This window comes from Hemicordylus capensis, chromosome 9 (assembly GCF_027244095.1).
Source record: "Hemicordylus capensis ecotype Gifberg chromosome 9, rHemCap1.1.pri, whole genome shotgun sequence".
In the NCBI taxonomy this organism is placed as follows: domain Eukaryota; kingdom Metazoa; phylum Chordata; class Lepidosauria; order Squamata; family Cordylidae; genus Hemicordylus; species Hemicordylus capensis.
In genome coordinates this window covers 18537389-18556361 of record NC_069665.1, presented here as the reverse complement: position 1 = coordinate 18556361, position 18973 = coordinate 18537389, and the positions used below count along the sequence as shown (strand labels likewise).

At 43.4% G+C, this 18973-nt stretch overlaps 1 long non-coding RNA gene across 3 annotated transcripts in view; it reads right to left on the bottom strand.

The window, feature by feature from the left end:
• The window catches only part of LOC128334506 (uncharacterized), a 317003-nt gene that overhangs the window by 295255 nt on the left and 2775 nt on the right, over positions 1 to 18973 (bottom strand). The gene's annotated exons all lie outside the window — the stretch shown is intronic.

Below are 18973 nucleotides of genomic sequence, written 5' to 3'. Positions count from 1 at the left end.
CATCCCTGCTCCTTTATTTCCCCCATATTTACACTGTTACAACCCTACAAGGCCTTCTTGACGCTACAATCACTTCTCCCGGCTTTGGCCACCTGCTAAGCGAGAAGCTTAGTTGCTGAGCGCGACTCTGCAGCAAATAGCCATGTACAGTAAGAATCAATGTGCAATCACTGAAAAGCAATAAACTCACGAAATAGCTTCACATCATTCTTAGATTGTCCCCTGGTATAAATACCAAAAAGGAAAAGGAAAAAAAAGTGGTAAGTTATTTATGTCACCATCCAAGAAGGGTCCCTATCCTGCAATCCTTCCTCACATGGATAATTTTTATTCCTGCAAATAGAATCATCTGCTGAGATGTTTGGATGCATTTCAAAAGCAAACACAACCAGGGAAGGATGGCAGCGAGGAACCAATGGTCTAAAATACATGGGAAATCCTATTTTTCCCCACATATAGTTTGATAAGGGGGACAAAGTTCTTCCAAACTAGGTTTTTTTTTCCCCAGGTAGCAAGGCCCAAGTTGGAAGTGGTCATCCTAGAGGAGGATGACCTCAGAACAGTGGTGCACCAGCTGGTAACCTCCAGGCTTGACTACTGTAATGTGCTCTATGTGGGGCTGCCTTTGTACGTAGTTCAGAAACTTCAGTTAGTTCAAAACGTGGCAGCAAGGCTGGTCTCCGGGGCAACCTGGAGAGACCATATTGTGCCTGTTTTGAAACAGCTGCACTGGCTGCCGATATGTTTCCAAGCAAAATACAAAGTGCTGGTTATTACCTTTAAAGCCCTGAACGGCTTAGGTCCAGGTTACCTTAGAGAGCGCCTTCTTCGGTCTGATCCCCACCACACGCTAAGATCATCTGAGGAGGTCCGGCTCCAGTTGCCACCAGCTCATCTGGTGGCAACCCAGAGGCAGGCCTTCTCTATAGCTGCTCCTGGACTGTGGAATGCGCTCCCTGCAGACATCCATAATTTGAATTCTTTATTGGAATTTAGGAGAGCCCTAAAGACCTACCTGTTCGGCCTGGCCTTCCAGTGCTCTTAAATTGTTTTAAAGGGTCTTTGATGTTTGTGAACCACCCTGAGCTATTTTGTAAGGGAAGTCTAAAAATCAAACAAATAAATAAATAATAATAATAATATATAGTTTGTCTCCAAAGCAGAACTGAAAAACAAACACAGTTAAAACTGATCCTCTAGTTCTGGCTTGGTGTCGGAGCTGGTAATTGTGTGGGCGGCCGATCCTGCTGCCCAGGTCTAGCCCCCTGATCGTATGCGGGGAAAGCGGGCTTGACCAGCTCTCCCCACAGAACCCTATTAGGCTCTACACACCGATCAGATGTAGAGCCTCATATAGCGGTTAGAGAGTGTTGGACTAGGACCAGGGAGATCCAATTTTAAATCCACATTCAGCCATGAAACTCATTCAGTAACTCTGGGCCAGTCACTTCTCTCTCAACTTGTGTGCTCCCTCCTCCCTGGTCTGCTGGGACATTCGCATTGAGCCAACTATGATTGCCAGAAATCTACCTACCTACCTTGCAGGGTTATTGTGAGGTTAAACATAACTACATAAGCTGCTCTGGACTCCTTGGGGCAAGACAAGGTTATAGACGTAAGAATTATGTATTTATTTATTTATTTTAAAAGATTTCTATGCCGCCATTCTTCATAATGAATTTATGGCACCTTACAATAAAATATATCAAGGGGGAGAAAGAGGACAAGTCATCCTGAAGTGTGGGCCACTGTCTGAAACAGGATGCTGGACTGGATGGGTTTGGGGCCTGACCCAGCAGAGCTGTTCTTATGTTCCAACTCTGCAAAACCGTATAGCAACCAAAGAAATTCACTTTTAAAAAGACACAGTATAACGCAACCTCTGGAATCACAGAAATGCAGAAGAAGGTCAGCATTAAAACAGGGCAATCATAGAGAAATTTAATGATTTTGGGGAAGGCCTGTTGAAATAAAGATATATAAAGATAAATACGCATCTTTGGATGGCTGCAAAGTTACATGCCGGCAAAAGGGCTATTGCAGATTTAACACTAATCAGAACTCTTATAACACGTCATACCCTCTCTAACCTAGTGCTTGCCTACAGAGTTAGTTCACCTGTTCAACATCTGGTCAAACACAGGACCCTCAAGTTTAGAAAAATCAATGGATGTACACTAGGGATTTCTGGTTATATCCGGGGGGGGGGCAACGGGGCGGCAGGGAGGTATGCTGCCATCCCGATGAACTTTTACGAAAATGGACACTGGCAGGGGGAAGTGGCAGGAGGGGTAAGTGCACCCTCCCCCGCTCTTAAAACGAGACACCCCCCACCATCAAAATGGTTAGGTGGCCCATAAAGGGCCTCTGAAACGGTTCCATGCACATCCCTAATGTCCACTCGCATGTGAAATCAGTCTGAAATCCAAGCTCCTGCTTGGGTGAGACCACCATGCAGAGACACTGAAGAATCCACAAAACAATAGTCATGAGGAAAAAACCTCTAGCTGGACAATAGAAAAAATCTCCAACTGCTGGGAGGGTATAATCACATTTTTAAAAACCAGAAAGAATATCAGTCAATCACAGGTACCTTCTATGTCACACTTAACCAACTAGCAAATCCATTCTTCCCTGCCTAGAAAAACAGAAGAGAGGGAAGCTGCAAGCATACCTGTGCTAGCAAACTATTTCTATGCCAGCATATTTGCTGCACTCATTTTAACCTTTTTATTTGTGCTCTATTCACACATTAGTAAGGTTTTCTTCTTTTCTCCTCCAGCCACATCAAGGTTGCCATTGTGATTATTCTTTGCCTGATGCTGTGCCAGCCAAACACAGAAATACTAAATAGAGCACAAATATGAAACAGAAAAATTGCTAAACAATAAGATGGATCCCGAGAAAATTTGATATAGATTTCCTGTAGTTTTCCTGCACTATTTTCCACCCTTTTCACTTGGGATGCTGCAAAATGGCAATGAAAAGTGAATTTCCTGCTGTTACAGCTACTTTGGTTGCTCTTGCTTCTGCTCCTGTGGAGCCAGCTTGGATCAATTTCAAGAAAATAGCCTTTATCTACACTTCTGCACAGGGGGGGGGGACACATTTCTATTTAGAGGCTGTGTGTGTGTGTGTGTGTGTGTGTGTGTGTGTGTGTGTGTGTGTGTGTGTGTGTAACTAACAAAGCCAATCAGGGGCGTAGCAAGGTTGGAGTGGGCCCCGAGACAAGATTTTAAAATCCCCACACACACACACTGAAGCTCAACTCATGAACAATGCAAGTCATTTAATGGTACTAGAGAAAGACATCCTGTTCTGGTAGCTCCAGGTCTTAACACTCACATCAGTTTCGGAGGATGAATACAACTGAAGGAAGCCCGGGCACATGCGCAGCTGGGGAAGTCAGTCATGTGACTTGCCTCTGGGGGGGCCAAGGCAGTGGGCCCCAAGACAATTGTCTCCCCTTGTCCTATTATTGTTATGCCCCTGAAGCCAATAACAGAGTAGGAACATAGGAAGCTGCCTTATATCGAGTTAGACCATTGGTCTATCTAGCTCAGGTTTGTCTACACTGACTGGCAGCAGCCCTCCAAGGTTTTAGGTGGGAGTCTTTCCCAGCCCTACCTGGAGATATTGCCAGGGAATGAACCTGGGACTTTCTGCATGCAAAGTGGATGTTCTACCAAAACGTTTTTTCCATGGAGCAAGCAGGAGGAAAGCAAAACCCGTTCGGGCCAGTACAGAAATTGCTGGTGGGCTGGATCAGCTACGCATCCATGCCCAGCACTAGCAAGCACTACACACACACACACACACACACACACACACACACAGCATTGCTGAAACAGGCAGAAGCGGTGTGGCGAGTGCAAAGTAGGACCCCCAGTGGCCAATGACAGTAGGTGTGGTGCCCAGTGGAGGTTGGCAATGGTTCCCCCACTCCCCCATTCTGTCCCAGGGTCACCACCAGCCTTCCTATACCACTTCAGGACATGGACTTGACTCTTACATTTCCCCCTCGGTGGGCAGCCACAGGGGAGTTTTGGATACATTTGTAGTGACATGGTAGGGAAAGATCCCCTTGTACAAGAGCATTGTATCTCGGGGAGGGAATGTTTAGTGCCTGTAATGTGGTGTCTGGGGAGGCCCCCATTCTGCTTAACAATTAGTAGCTAGCACAGAGCATCGGTGCATGTTCTCTCATCTCTGCTGAGTTCCTTGTTTGCTTAGTGACATAATTAGCGGCATCGCCTTATCAGCGCTCTATGTGAGAACCTTGCTCTCTGGACTGTGCACTCTAGAATCACCTCCCTCAGAAACCTCTGCATCATGCAAAGGAAGTACTTTTCCACACCACGCACCATTAATCTGTGGAATTCTCTGTCACGAGATGAGGTGATGGCCACTAGCTTGGATGGCTTTAAACGGGGCTTAGACAAATCCATGGAGGACAGGTCTATCAATGGCTACTAGTCTGGATGGCCACCTCCGGCCTCAGAGGCAAGTTGCTTCTCAATACCAGTTGAAGGGGAGCAACAGCAGGAGAGAGGGTGTGCCCTCACCTCTTGCCTGTAGGCCTCTCAGAAGTATCTGGTGGGCCACTGTGGGAAATAGGATAGGCCTTCAACCTGATCCAGCAAGGCTATTCCTGCATTCTTACACAAATGTTCCATGGCAGGTAGACAAGTCAACATGGAAAGTGGCACAGCTGCACATCCCACACGAGTCTGCAGATGAGGCAGCTAAGCCAGGGATGCACAACTTCAGATCTCCAGCTATTATTGGACTACAGCTTCCATCATCCCCAGCCACAGTGGCCAGTACTCAGGGATGATGGGAAATGTAGTCCGGCAACAGCTGAAAGGCCAAAATGGTGCAGCCCTGAGCTAGGCCTTCAATTCTCAGGCAGACATGCCCACATCAAAACGACAGCCTCCTTTGTGTGATGCTACCATCACAGATCGAACACCCTTGACAGAGCTTTCATGTGCACCTCACCCCACACATAACCATCCCTTTTTAGTGGGGACAGTTGACACAAAAAATCAAGAAATGAACTTCTGTCATGGCCCTGGATCTGGGACCCCTCCCCCAACTGCAGAATAGGGCAGATGGTTCAAGGAGTGAAAGAGAGTTCCTATTTCTCATGGAAAGAGTAATTCAGGACCAGGCAACTTCACACCTCCAGGAACCTCACACTAGGAAAACCTAGGGAACTCAAGCAGTGTTCTCTCTCATTTTTTTATCATCTGTGTGCAGAATGAGTTTTGTTCTGGGCAGCAGTATCAAGGCAGTATCAAGGCAGTATCAAGGCATTCGGAGTGAGACCTTCCTGACTAAACCTGAGCAGAATCTAAAATTAACTGAGCAGACATCAAAAAATGTGTGAGCCCATGCACACATGCACGCACACACTCAGAGGGAACACTGAACCCAAGCCAATACTGTATTTATCTGAATCCAAGACTGGATTTTTTTCCAAGTTTTTTAATAGTAGAAATCAGGAGATTGTCTTAAATTGAGAGTCCTGTTCCTTTCAAGTAAATGCAGGTATAACCTATTTTTAATCTCTACTTTTTAAAGGGGCTGTCTTAAATTCAGAGTCATCTTCGATTCGGTTAAATACGGTACCTCTGCCATGACCTGAAAGCTATGTCAGGACAAAGCCCTGTTTTCATCCCCCGACTCAGATGAGCCCCTTTAGGTTCAGTCAGTCCTTGTGGAGGCCCCCTAGCCCAACCTGAGGCAGCGGTTCCATAAGGAAGGAGCGAGTCCAATTCACTCTACCTGGACTGCAGCCATAAAAACCAGCAGTCTGCTCAAACAGCCAGTGGAGCAACATTCCTCCTACAGTTGCTAGGCCCAGTTCTTGTGGATCGCTGCTTGGAGCTATCCAAGGTCCTGATCCCTTTCCCCTCAGAACTGTCCAAGGTATCCTCCATGAGCCAGCCCCACAAACTTTGGCCATTGGTACCATTTCAGGGTACAAATGCTCAGCATGAATTTTGGCAACATCTACCCACTGCCTCCCCCCAACAAGATGGAAAAAATATGATTGCATTGTTGCCACTTACAGCTTTCTCTTTTACCCCTTCCAGATGATTAGGGTAGAATTGCATTCATTGTAATGACCTGCGTTGGCCGACTGCCCAGCAGCTACGAAACCACTCTTTTCAGAGGGGAAGGGAGAGCCGACAGACAACAGAGACAAAGTGTAGTCACAAAATGTCGCAAGAAGTCAGTGCCGGGGATTCCACAGTCAACAGGATCAGGGATGACCACGAATCATGGTCAGTCACAACAAACAGGTCCAGATTTCGAGGTCAAGGTTGTTTCCAGCACAGACCAGCTTTCAGGCTGCTCTAAATAGGCAGTGTGCTGAGAGCCTCACCCATCACTGCAGCTGGGCCTTGTCAGGGAGATGCAGCCAGGTCAGAGCTGGAACACCTGTTCCTTCTGGCCAGACTCTCTGACCTACGGCGTTCCTCCCTCTGAGCCTGTACTCTGGCCAAATGCCGCTGTCGGGGAACTGGGGCAGGCACCTCAACTTCAGCAGCCTCAGAGGCTTCATCAGGACGAGGGAGGGAAGTAGGCAGAGGAACCTGCAGGCCTGTCAGCTCTGGCTCTGCTGAGTCGACCAGAGTTTCAACCTGCTCCCCCTGCTCTGGGTCTTCATCTAAGGAATCCTCCTCCAAGACCCCCATGGGAGTCATCACAATCATTTCTGCACCAAGGAAAATTCCTTGGAATTTGCAATGGTGCTTTAAAAGTTTTTAGAACAGAAAATACCATGGAATTTTCCAATGAAAGTGTTAGGATCAGGGTGAGGGTAACAATGAACAAATGATTGTACTCTCTCCATGGAGTACTCTTTGGAGGACATTCCTGCCCACTTCTGTTTCCATTATCAATCGACAACATTGATAAAGTTGCTTAATAGTTTTTCTGTTTTCAAACTTTTAAAGCACCATTGCAAATTTGGCTGCTGCAGACCCAATGGTCAGGACAATAAAAGCACAATAAAACACTGAAAGCAGGCAGTCTTGCAATGTTCTCGCCTCTTTTCCATCTCTAGGGGTACCATCTCCTTGCAAATGGTACCAATCACCCCACCTGGCTCATGTATTATCTGTATCCCTGCCTTGGCAGAGACCCTGGCTTGGCCTACAACAGGATAATGTTGAGCATGTGTGCATTGGCATGTGTGAATGCCAATTGCTAATACATATGTGGATGCCAATTTGCTAATTTTAACCAAAATTTCTAATACAAAGGTTGTTGTGTACTTGGTGTCAAAATGTGGGTATTTTCCAATAATAGGTTCAAGCACATTTGTCACCCTCCCCAAACCCACACAGAATATGAGGCGTTTCCCATCTACCTATCGCCATAAATCTCTTTCCAGCACACCATTCCAGAAAGCTCCAAATAGCTCCAGATATCATGATAAACACTGGAAAGTTCTGCTTGACCTTTTATTAACATTTTTTTCTCAACCAATATGGTTTCTTTTGCTACATGCACCCAGAGGAATTATGAAAAATACTTTTTCCCGTAGTTTAGCCCATGTGCGCTTAATAGGCTCACAAATATAATACCATTATAAAAAAAGAAAAACTGCCAACACTGCTAAAAAATTGTCATAACACTAAATTATTATATAAATATAAAAGGAGTATGTCTGTAAAATATTCACTCAATGAGGATCCCAAGGTGATGATTTTGCTATGTTGTTTTTATTCCTAGGAGATCCATAACGCATTTGGATATGCCACATGTCACCACATGAATCAGACGACTAATGCATGCGCTTTTCAGAAGCCGAGATGTCTTCCCTACAGAATGTGCTATATTAAAAAAAAGGTTGAGATTCTCTTGCTTTGTCTGATGGGCATAATTTAATGTCTTGCTTATAAATGCTGCATTTTAAGGGGAAATATGCACTGTCCTCTGTAGTTATTTACCATGTAATACTAAATCTATGCAAATCTATTTCTCTGAGCATGGAGTTATATAACCAAAGGTCAACAATGGTTGAAATATTTGGAAACATATTCCCAATATACCTGGTCTATAGAGCTAATGTCCAATATGCACATAGATCTTAATATATTTCTAGAGTTGGGTTTCTCCTCCTGCTTAACTGCAATTTTTCATGGATTATTGATTCCAGGGTAACTTGGATTCGCATAAAGCTGCATAACAACACTGGGACTTTGTTTGTTTTCAGTTAATCATTCAAATCCAGCCAAAGTTAAGCACTTTGAAAACCCACTAATTTCAATAGGAGGGTTAAACACATTCAGGGCTGGCACAGTCATGAAGCCAAACCAGGCAACCATCTATAGCACCAACCAGGGATCCACTAATTTAGGCTTAAGCTCTCTAACCAGTCATTGGTTTCCACCAATTCCTCCTCTTCCCTCAGATCATTTTCTGGCACACAGGCAGAGGGCTTAGCAAGGAAGTGGGTCTTCTATCATTTGCACTGGGAGATGGAGATGGTAAGAAACAGTGGGAGCCCTCTCCTACTGCTCAGGGGGGATTCCTGCGGGTTATCTCCTCAAAAACAGCAGTGAAAATGAGGCCTCTGGGGAGGAGGTCTGTGTGGCTATGGGCATCCTGCTCGCCAGAGAACTGGTGGCACTCACCACGGGTGAGCTGACAAGTGGATGGCCAACATTTCAGAGGGACATGTGTGTATCAGTTTTGCAAAGTTTGGAGAAAAAGAGCCACTGGCAACAGCCCTTTTGGAAGATGTGCATAAATGCCTAGCAGGAACTTCTGAGTTGCAATATCCTTTGCATTCCATGCGATGAGATGCAAGACCTTTCTGATTTTCACTGTAGCTGTGCCACCCCATCTTCTGCAGTTTTAATTGTAAACCACCCTGAGCCATTTTGGAAGGGCAGTATACAAATCAAATACATACATACAAATCAAATCAAATCAAATCAATCAATCAATCAATGATGATGATGATCCCCCACTGCACATTAAGGTCATCTGAGGAGGTCTGTCTCCAATTACCATTGGTACGTCTGGTGGCGACTCAAAGGCGGGCCTTCTCTGTAGCTGCTCCTGGGCTGTGGAAGGCACTCCACGCAAAAATCCATAATTTGGATTCATTATTGGCCTTCAGGAGAGCCCTCAAAACCTATCTGTTTGGCTTGGCCTTCCAGGGTTTTTAAATGGTTGTAAATGTTTATAACTTGTTGTAACCTGGTTTTCCAGGGTTTTTACACTGTTTTGAATTTTTTAAGTGTTAATTGTTTTATGGTGTTTTATAGTCTCTGTTTTTAACTGTTAATTGATTTTAATTGTTTTGTTTGAATGTAAACTGCCCTGAGCCATTTTTGGAAGGGCAGTATAGAAATCGAATGAATGAATGAATGAATGAATAAATAAATAAATAAATAAATTCACACAATTGTGACAGTATGGACAGATATTCAGAGAGGATGGGTGTACACTTCCTTAGCCCTACATGATGCAGTGGTGGTGTGCCTACACCTTCCTGTAGATGTTGGCCTACAATTCCCATAATTCCTAACTATTGGCCACTGTGGCTGGGGATTATGGGAGTTGCAGTCCCAAAACAGCTGGGGGCCCAAAGTTGAGCAGGCCTACTCAACCCACTGATGTCCATGAACGTCAGCTTGCCTAACTCCACATAGGACCAGTTGCCTCTTAGATGATGCCTGGTGCTAGTACTGAGGCCAGACTCATATCATGTGGAGCATAATCGTGTGATAGTTGAACATACAAAGCTGCCTTCTACCAAATCAGACCATTTGTCAGCCTAGCTCCACATTGTCTACACTGACTAGCAGAGGCTCTCCAGGTTTTCAGACAGGAGTCTTTTCCAGCCTAAACCAGAGATGCCATGAAGAGACACGTCTGCATGCAAGGCTACCACTGAGAGATGACCCATCCCAAAAATAGGACCCCAGGTAATTTAACTTGCTATTGTTACACTGCTCAGTATACAAGGAGACATAAGGCAGGGAGGCAGCCATATTTTAATTTGCAGCAAAGAAATCATCCTCTAGTCAGCCCTGAACACATGCTTAAATATCTTCCACTGGAACCAGCAGGACTTAACAACTGGAGAGTCAAGATTGCCTATCCCGGTGCAGACAATAATGAGTGAAATGGACCAGTGCTCTGACTGGGTATGAGGCAGATTCCTATGCTCCTGTTTCAGTCCTACTTAAACAAACAGATCTACATTTCCCCTGCCATATAGATATGTAGACATAGCAGAAGATATGAAGCTGGAGTATTGTCAACAGTGGAGTTATTTCAGGAATTTTCTTTCAAATTTGATGAATAGGGATGAAACAAGAGCAAACACTGGATGGGGCACAAAATCATATGGACTTTCAGGGGGCTGGTTGGTGTCTGGTTGGTGTCTTTTTTCTTTATTTTACCTTGTGCTGTGCCTTTGGGTGGTGGCAAGAGCACTAGAGCTCTTCTCCATGGTTGACTCTAGCCAATTGCCTTTTCTTTTCTTGGTCTGAAAAGTCCTGGGAATGGTGCTATGTCATAAGCATCAATTCCAGGGAGAAAAAAATATGATGGTGGCTAAGGCCAGCTGCTAGGAGGCACCCTATTTCCAGCACTGTTCTGGGGACCCACAAAATCATGATGAAAAGGGGGAGATAAGGACTCATTCCCACCACAACTGCAAACCAGATGCAAGCCGCCACCACCATCCAGAAACACCATGATGACTATAATTCAGGCCTGCTCAACTTAGGCCCCCAAGCTGTTTTTGAACTACAGCTCCCATAATCCCCAGCTACAGTGGCCGATAGCCAGGGGTTATGGGAATTGTAGGCCAACATCTGCAGGAGGGCCGAAGTTGAGCAGCCCTATAATCGTTGTTGAATCGAATGAATGAATAAATAAATAAATAAATAAATAATATGATGACTATTTATAGACTGCTTTTCAACAAACGCTCCCAAAGTTGTTTACATAAATATAAATAAATAAGATTGCTCCCTGTCCCCAAAGGGCTCACAACCCTAAAAAGAAAGAAAAGATCGATACCAGTAACAGCCACTGGAGGGATGCTGAGCTGGGGGTGGATAGGGCCAGTTGCTCTCCCCCTGCTAAATAAAAAGCATCACCACTTCAAAAAGGTGTGTCTTTGCTCAGTTAGCAGGGGACTGCACCTGAAGAATTTCATTCCCCCACCCCACAATTGGCAAATGCCCTCCATTTTAGCCACCTGTGCATAGGACAGAGAATACGGAAGGCTGTTCAGGTCAGCACTAGCACAAATATTTCAACAGAACTGTGGCATCCAGGTTCACATTATTATTATTATTATTATTATAAAAAACAACTTTATTTCTTAGCTGCCCCATAGCAAATTGTCCTCTGAGCGGCTCAAAACAGTGCTTTAGTTCAGTACTGTTCCCCAGTAACTGAACCAACACAGTGTACCAATGTTGTTTAATTACCTAAATATTGTTAGGTTCTGGGCATTACATCCCCCTATTGTAATGGTTAAACATAAAGGCTGTACAAATCCAGAGGTTATTGCATTCCCCCCAAAAGTGCTTAAATAATAGCCTAAAATCTGAAGAATTACTTTAATACTTCAATAAAAATAACCCAATTCAAAACATTTTCGTGGGGAAACAGCTCCTTGCTCTAGGCTACCGAATAATGGCTGAAAGAAAGTATATAGCTTGTCACTTCTGATTAGAGAACTGTGCCTCTGTGCTTTGAATGAGAGGCATGTCTGGTAATAGGAAGTGCAGATATTAAAGTTAATAAAATAATGTGGAATACGATATATATAAAACTTGACCAAGTATAGCGCAGAAGAGAACATACATTACCCAGCTCCGTCAGCTACTGTGGCCCGGCATCTAATGACTGACTTAATTTCTATTTTCTAAGGAGAGCACTACAAAAATATATTTTAAAAATACAATTTTGAGATTATCCAAATATTTTATCATGCGACATCATAAAAGCAACCAAAATTGCCTGACATAACTACACAGCAACAAGAGCAAAACTGAAAATTGCTTAGTGCTATAGGTTTGCCCAAAACCTATAATCTTTGAGGTTATTATAAATAATTAGCCACAAAGCTGCTGATGCCAGAACATCACGGCGTCATATTATCTACAGAATTCTTTTCTTCCCTTCCCCCTTCATTCCAGTGCTTATTCGGTTTTCTTCTACCATAGAATGGACTCATACTGTGTTTTATGGATGGAGCGTCTTATCTCTGATTGCTTCTTTAATCTAACATTCTAAACAACAAGCAATAGTTTTGTTTTTTCCATACGTTATGCATCTCTCTCTCTCTCTCTCTCTCTCTCTCTCTCTCTCTCCCCCTCCCTCCCCACCCCATGAGCTTGGATTCCCCCCCCCACATTTTACAATAAGCTGCATTACCTCCAGACCTTCCGCCTATATACACCCTCGTACACACCAATATGGAACTATATTGTACCCATGCCATGACACTCTTAAGGGATTTAAAAAAATAATAATTCAATGAGCTAATCCTAGTAAACCCAGAATTAAAGTTCATGTTTCCATATTTCACTCTCAAAAATATTTAGAACTTTGACATATATGACATTATGTTTTCATTAAAACAGCTGATTTCAAAACACTGCACTGTGCAAAAACACCATAAACAGTTTATGATGAACTGCCACACTCTTAATTAAAACAATAAATCCAGCCCGCAATATTTGTGCAGCCTCTGGTTTGACCTTTGCCTCTTGCTATCCACTACCAAAGCCGCTGCCTCATTCTCTGTGCCAGATGCAGACGGTTTTAAAACATGATCTGAAAGGCACTAAAGATAAAACAAGAGAAAATGTGCCATTACTCTTTTTGCAGTTATGATTAATTCAGTTCATATTTTACAAGCTGGTTATGGAGTAAAAACTACAGACTTTACATCAAGCCTTTGCCTTCCGTGGACCTCCTAAGGGGTAAAAATGCCAGGTAGTCTGGGAGAGAAACACAAAGGTAATTCATGGGCAACACATGAAAAGACAACACATGGAAATAATTAGAGAAAGGTAATTAACCTCTCAGTGCCAGCTTTGTGCCACAGAGAAGCTTGCAACAACAGAAGAAGAGAAAGCAGAGAATGCTTAATGCCAGTGCTGCTAGGGTAAAAGACACGGCCAGCTTCCAGTACCAAAGTCTAGCGTAAGAGAGGCTACTAAAGGTGGAAGTACTTCTTTACAGGATGTGTAGTTCAACTATGGAATTCACTGCCACCGGGTATGATGGCCACCAATCAAAATGGTTTTAAAAGGTGGACATTGGAAGCTGCCTTATACTGAGTCAGACCCCTGATCTATTTAGCTCAGTATCATACACAGATTGGCAGCAGCTTCTCCAAGGTTGCAGGCAGGAGTCTCTCTCAACCCTATCTTGGAGATGCCAGGAAGGAAACTTGGAACCGTTGGCATACAAGTATGTTGCAGTTCATCCCAGAGCAGCCCCATCCCTAAGGGGAATATCTTACAGTACTCACACATGTAGTCTTCCATTCAGATGCAACCAGGGCAGACCCGGCTTAGCAAAGTGGACTATTCATGCTTGCTACCACAAGACTGGCTCTCCCCTCTCCTCTGAATTAGACAAAATCATAGAGGATAAGGCTATCAATGGCTGCTAGCCTTGGTAGCTATATACTTCCATCAAGATCAGAGGTGGCCTGCCTCTGACGCTAGGAGGCACCAAGAGAGGGGCAGTTTCTCTCTCTTGCCCACTTGTGGGCTCCCCAACTGCACCTGGTGGCCACTGCATGAGGTGGGATGCTAGACTGAATGAGCCTTGGCCAGCGCTTCTTTCAAGTTCTTATGCTCCATTTGCTCCAACAATGGAAGAAAACCAAAAGAGTGTTAGTTACCGACCAATGTTGCACTGAGGCCCAGCTCCAATGATCTACAACCCTCCACATTCAGAGGAAAATAACATCTGATCCAGTACAACCAACCACAGTGACAGATGCAACATCAGGAAGCTATTTATATGATCATAGTGATCCATGCCATGACTCAAACATACTCCATAATGAATGTCCCCACGGACACAGCCATCTGAAGAAAGTAATATCTGGCACAGGTGATCACCCTGACAAAAAGGCCCTCCAATATTCAGGATAACATTCATGGAAAGTTCCACAAACGCCGAAACTGCGATACTGGATTATTAGAGCAAACCCGTCAAATGGGGTTAGGTTCTTTAACTGGTGCGGGGTTGGTTTTTTAAAACAAAAGCAGGGTTATAGTTTAGATATTTTTAAAAGCTGCATCTCTGGCAACTTTTTAAAAGGCACTGAAGACACATTTATTCACCCAGGCTTTTAATTAGATTTTTAGTTTGAATTTTTTAATGTTGTTTTTAAATGATTTTAATGTTTAAATGATTTTAACTGATTTAGTTTTGATTTTAATTGTTAATTTATTATAATTGTTTTTATTTGGATGTAAACCGCCCTGAGCCATTTTTGGAAGGGCAGTATATAAATCAAATCAAAGCAAATCAATTAATATCTACTCTTGTATGCCAGCTGAGAAGTGGGCAACAGTGGACATTTAAACCTCGAACCATCCACTCTCATGCTGAGTGGGTATTAAAACCACCCCACCCACACCACTGAGTCAGCCTGCACAGACACACAAGGAAGTTTAAAGTTTAGAGGAGGAGCAGCCCCAGAGCGGATTTTTGCTCTTTGCACTTCCTGGAGCAGCATCCACACTGCATTTCAGAAGGTGTGTCACGGAGGCTGCTGTAGACATACCAATTTAGTTAGGGGGTAGTTAAAGGGATGTTCCTTACTGGAAAACCTGTGCATAACTGGGACAGCCCCTGTGATATCTAAATGGGTGTACAAGGAGCTACCCACGAATGGGCAGAACCACAGAAAATGAACTCGTGATACTGGAGAGCTTCTTGTACTTCCCCACTGCAATTTGTGTGAGTGTGGACATCTGTTTGTCATTCACCAGGAAGTTGTGCCCGCTACATTCATAGGCACCAGAGAGTTTGAGAGCATCTGAACCCCTTTTCTTTCCCATAGTGCGTTTACGTGAACTGACAATGGGAAGCAGCACTTGCTAGCATGGACACACTAGACCATATATTATTTCACCCATGGGACTCTCAGAATGAAAAGCTGGAAATGGATCCAAACATAGAGCACTCGGACAGAATTGTCAGCTCCTGCCTGTAGGCTTCTAACAGCACCTGGTGGGCCACGGTGTGAAGCAGGATGCTGGGCTAGATGGACCTTGGGCCTGATCCAGCAGGGCTGTTCTTAAAATTGCAATGGCACCTTACAAAGCGGTACCGATTCATTGCAACATGACTTTTTGTGGGCAATATGTAGGTATTAGTCTCTGGTGAGAAATGTCCAAGAACCTCAGTTTTCACCTCAGGTGCTCTCTTCCTATTTGACAATATATCGTACACTATTATGTTATAACAAGCTGACCAACCATAGAAATCATGCATACAGGTGGACCTCATTATCCACGGGGGTTCCGTTCCCACATATTACCGTGGATAATGAAACTGCGGATAATGAGTCATTGAGTCTGTGGGAACATGGGGTTAGGCTTCCAGACTCAAAAAGCACATGCAAAAAAACCCCACAGAAATGGGTCAAATAAAGTGCCCTAGCATGCTCTGTGGGTCTCCTGGCATCTAACAATGCTCCCCAAACGGTCCCAAAAACCACAGATTTATTTATTTATTTGCTTGCTTGCTGGCTGAAATGAGTCACTAAATGACTCTCACAGACAAAAATGGCAACTGGCAATGGCCTCTGCGGTCACTTCCAGCCCTCTAGGAATCAGAGATATGTGGGTTTTAACCCTTTTGTATCCACGGATAGTGAAACCAGGTGTCAATTAAACACTCATGAATACACAAAGCCACGGATATAGAAACTGCATATAACGAGTTCTAGAGAACCAATTGCTGCAATTACTTCATTTAAAACATCTCCAGTCTTTTCCATAAGAAATCAACTTCCTTTCAACTGAAGTATATTTCACGGAATTAATTTTAGTTTAGAGGTGGGGATACAAAAGCAGTTACTTTAACAGGTCTAAATATTACAATACAGTAATACAAAGGTCAGTCATGCAACATATCCTCATAACGGATGATCTGAAGCACTATCTTTGATGAACTAAAAGCATAACCAATAAACCAGAATAAACTGCTATAACAGTTTCCCGCACTGAGAACAATGCTGGACTAGGTCCGTCATGGTCCCTTGAAGCTCTTAAAATTATTTGATTATATGATTCTAGAGAAGGGACATAGGGACATAGGAAGCTTCCATATACCGAGTCAGACTATTGGCCCATCTAGCTCAGTATTGTCTACACAGACTGGCAGTGGCTTCTCCAAGGTTGCAGGCAGGAGTCTCTCTCAGCCCTGTCTTGGAGATGCCAGGGCTGGGACTTGGAACCTCAGATACTCTTCCCAGAGTGGCTCCATCCCCTGAGGGGAATATCTTGCAGTGCTTGCAAGATAGTCTCCCATTCATATGCAACCAGGGCAGACCCTGCTTAGCAAAGAAGACAAGTCATGCTTGCTACCACAAGACCAGCTCTCCTCGCCTAGACGAGCTCTTTCATACTTGCCCAACCCACCACATTCCTGTAAAAACATAGTATGTTTGGCAATACAGATGGCAAGAATGGCCACTGTATAGAAAATATATACCTAATTACCATTCACTAAACCACCAATTTCTCAGCCACAAATTCTACCATGAATGAGACAGGAGATTATGAGAGTCTAGAAGATCCATACAGTGAACAAGACAAAATAGTGTGGAAGAGCTTAAACCAACCCAGTACCACTAATCCAGATCTTTGTTGTACAATCTGATTTGGAACTGCCATCTTTCAAGACACTTCTCAGTGTTTAGAGAAACATTTCAGAAAACTAGCCTTTAAAAACTACGAGTTGCACACGAATACCCAACATACAAATGTGGACTGAAAGTAGCAAATGAGACAAAGCAGCAACTGGGACCACAAGTGACTCATATTTCCTTGTCCCACAATATCTTCTCATAATAGAAACAGAATGAATCTAACCCTGTAGGGTTAGAGCGGGCTAAGCCTGCTCTCCCCGCAAACTCCATTTCCGCGAGTCTCACCGACTGGGAGACTCGCCTCCTCATGTTCTATACAAAGACCTAATTCTCAATGAGATAGTAAGCCTACACCTCAGCAGTACCATGTCAGACTGAAGACATGACTGATTCCTCCTCCATACAAAAATAAATTTCCCTTCATACAGAAAGCTGGTGTGTCAGGGAAGATGAATTCTAGCCTAGTCTTCTCCTAGAAATGCTAGTTTTCTATCTATAAGAATGTTGGCAGGGCAACCTTCCATCACATCATGAGCCCTCCTATTTTAAATGGCTCAGTCCAGATGCCGGTTTACTTAGATTAGTAAGAACTAGTCAGAGACACTTGTCACAGAGAGAGCAGACGAAGAGAAAGTGGGAACAAGCAAAAGCCTTGGCATTGCTAAGCTTGAATAGTCAGACCCATGACTCAGATGGAAGACTCAGATCGTGACTCAGCTCATTCAGTTCATGAGATCTGAACCCATAATTAATCTCCTATTTTTTATGAGAACATTCTGTTACATTAAGCCACATCCGAACAGCCTTTTGTACAACCTGGATTACAATGAGTGGGCAGCACTTTTGCTTAAATCTGACTCACTGACATATCTCAGCATATCTCCGCAGTACAGAGACAGACATCCTTCTGCAGGATCAAGTGCGATAGACCCAGAGTCAATTTTAGATTTTGTGGAGCAACGACTGAACATTCAGGACCTTGATATCATGAGTAATAGGTCAATTGGTGTATTGTCAAGCAAATACAAAACGGAAGTATCAATGGTCCAGCTCAGTATAAGCCAGCATCATGTGTGTCCAGGTTTTTGCATACTACACATTTAATCCTTCCCCTACCTGGAGAGACTGTGTCCTTGTGGGAATGGGGATGCTGAGACAGTTGGCCATGTGCTTTTGTATTGTGCCTTTGATCGTGATTTGAATTCTAGATATATTGATCCTCTTGTTTTTAGATACCCAAATAACTTTTATATTAAGTTATTTCTCTCTGATAAATACACCCGTGTTTCGCATCTGGTAGCCAAATTTTGTATGTCGGCAATTAAGATTTGTTCGTGGTGTGTTAGAAACTGTTAATTCAGGTTTTGCTTCACTTTATTTTATATTAATTTTATGTAATAGTTTTCCAGGGTTTTAAAAGATGTTTTAATTGTTTTAATAATGGTTTTATGTTTTTACAGTTTTAGATTTTAATAGTTAATTGATTTTAGCGTTATTTTCATGTAAACTGCCCTGAAACATTTTGGAAGGGCAGAAGAGAAATAAAATAAAATAAAATAATAGTTCCTACACACACACACCTGTATTGATATTTACCTTTAATGTTGTTTTTATCTGGGTCTGGTCTGAGAGCTATATATTTGATCCATGAACATAATAACCGGAACTGAACATCCTGAAAAGTTTTTTATGGTCATCATCAGAATACAATGTCTTTCTCTCTCCCTCTCCTAGAACTGCCTAATTTTGAGCCAGAACTCTTTGTTATGGCTATGGCTAAACAAATAAAGTGATTGATGGTTACACATTTCAACTGTCCCATTCAAAAGACATTGCACTGGGTCCTAGCTATGGGCCGAGCAAGCTTGCTTAACATCTTTAAGCAGGCCTAACATGGCTTCATCTTTTCTGCTCATCGTTTCACACCATGACAAGGATAAAGTACAGTGAATAAATCCTTGAAGTCACTGACATTTCCAAATGTCTAAATTCCAAGATTTAAAGTCATGCATAGCATGGGACCATGGAAAGACCCAATTGTAGGGGCAATTTCCTTAGTTTCAGCCAAGCGCT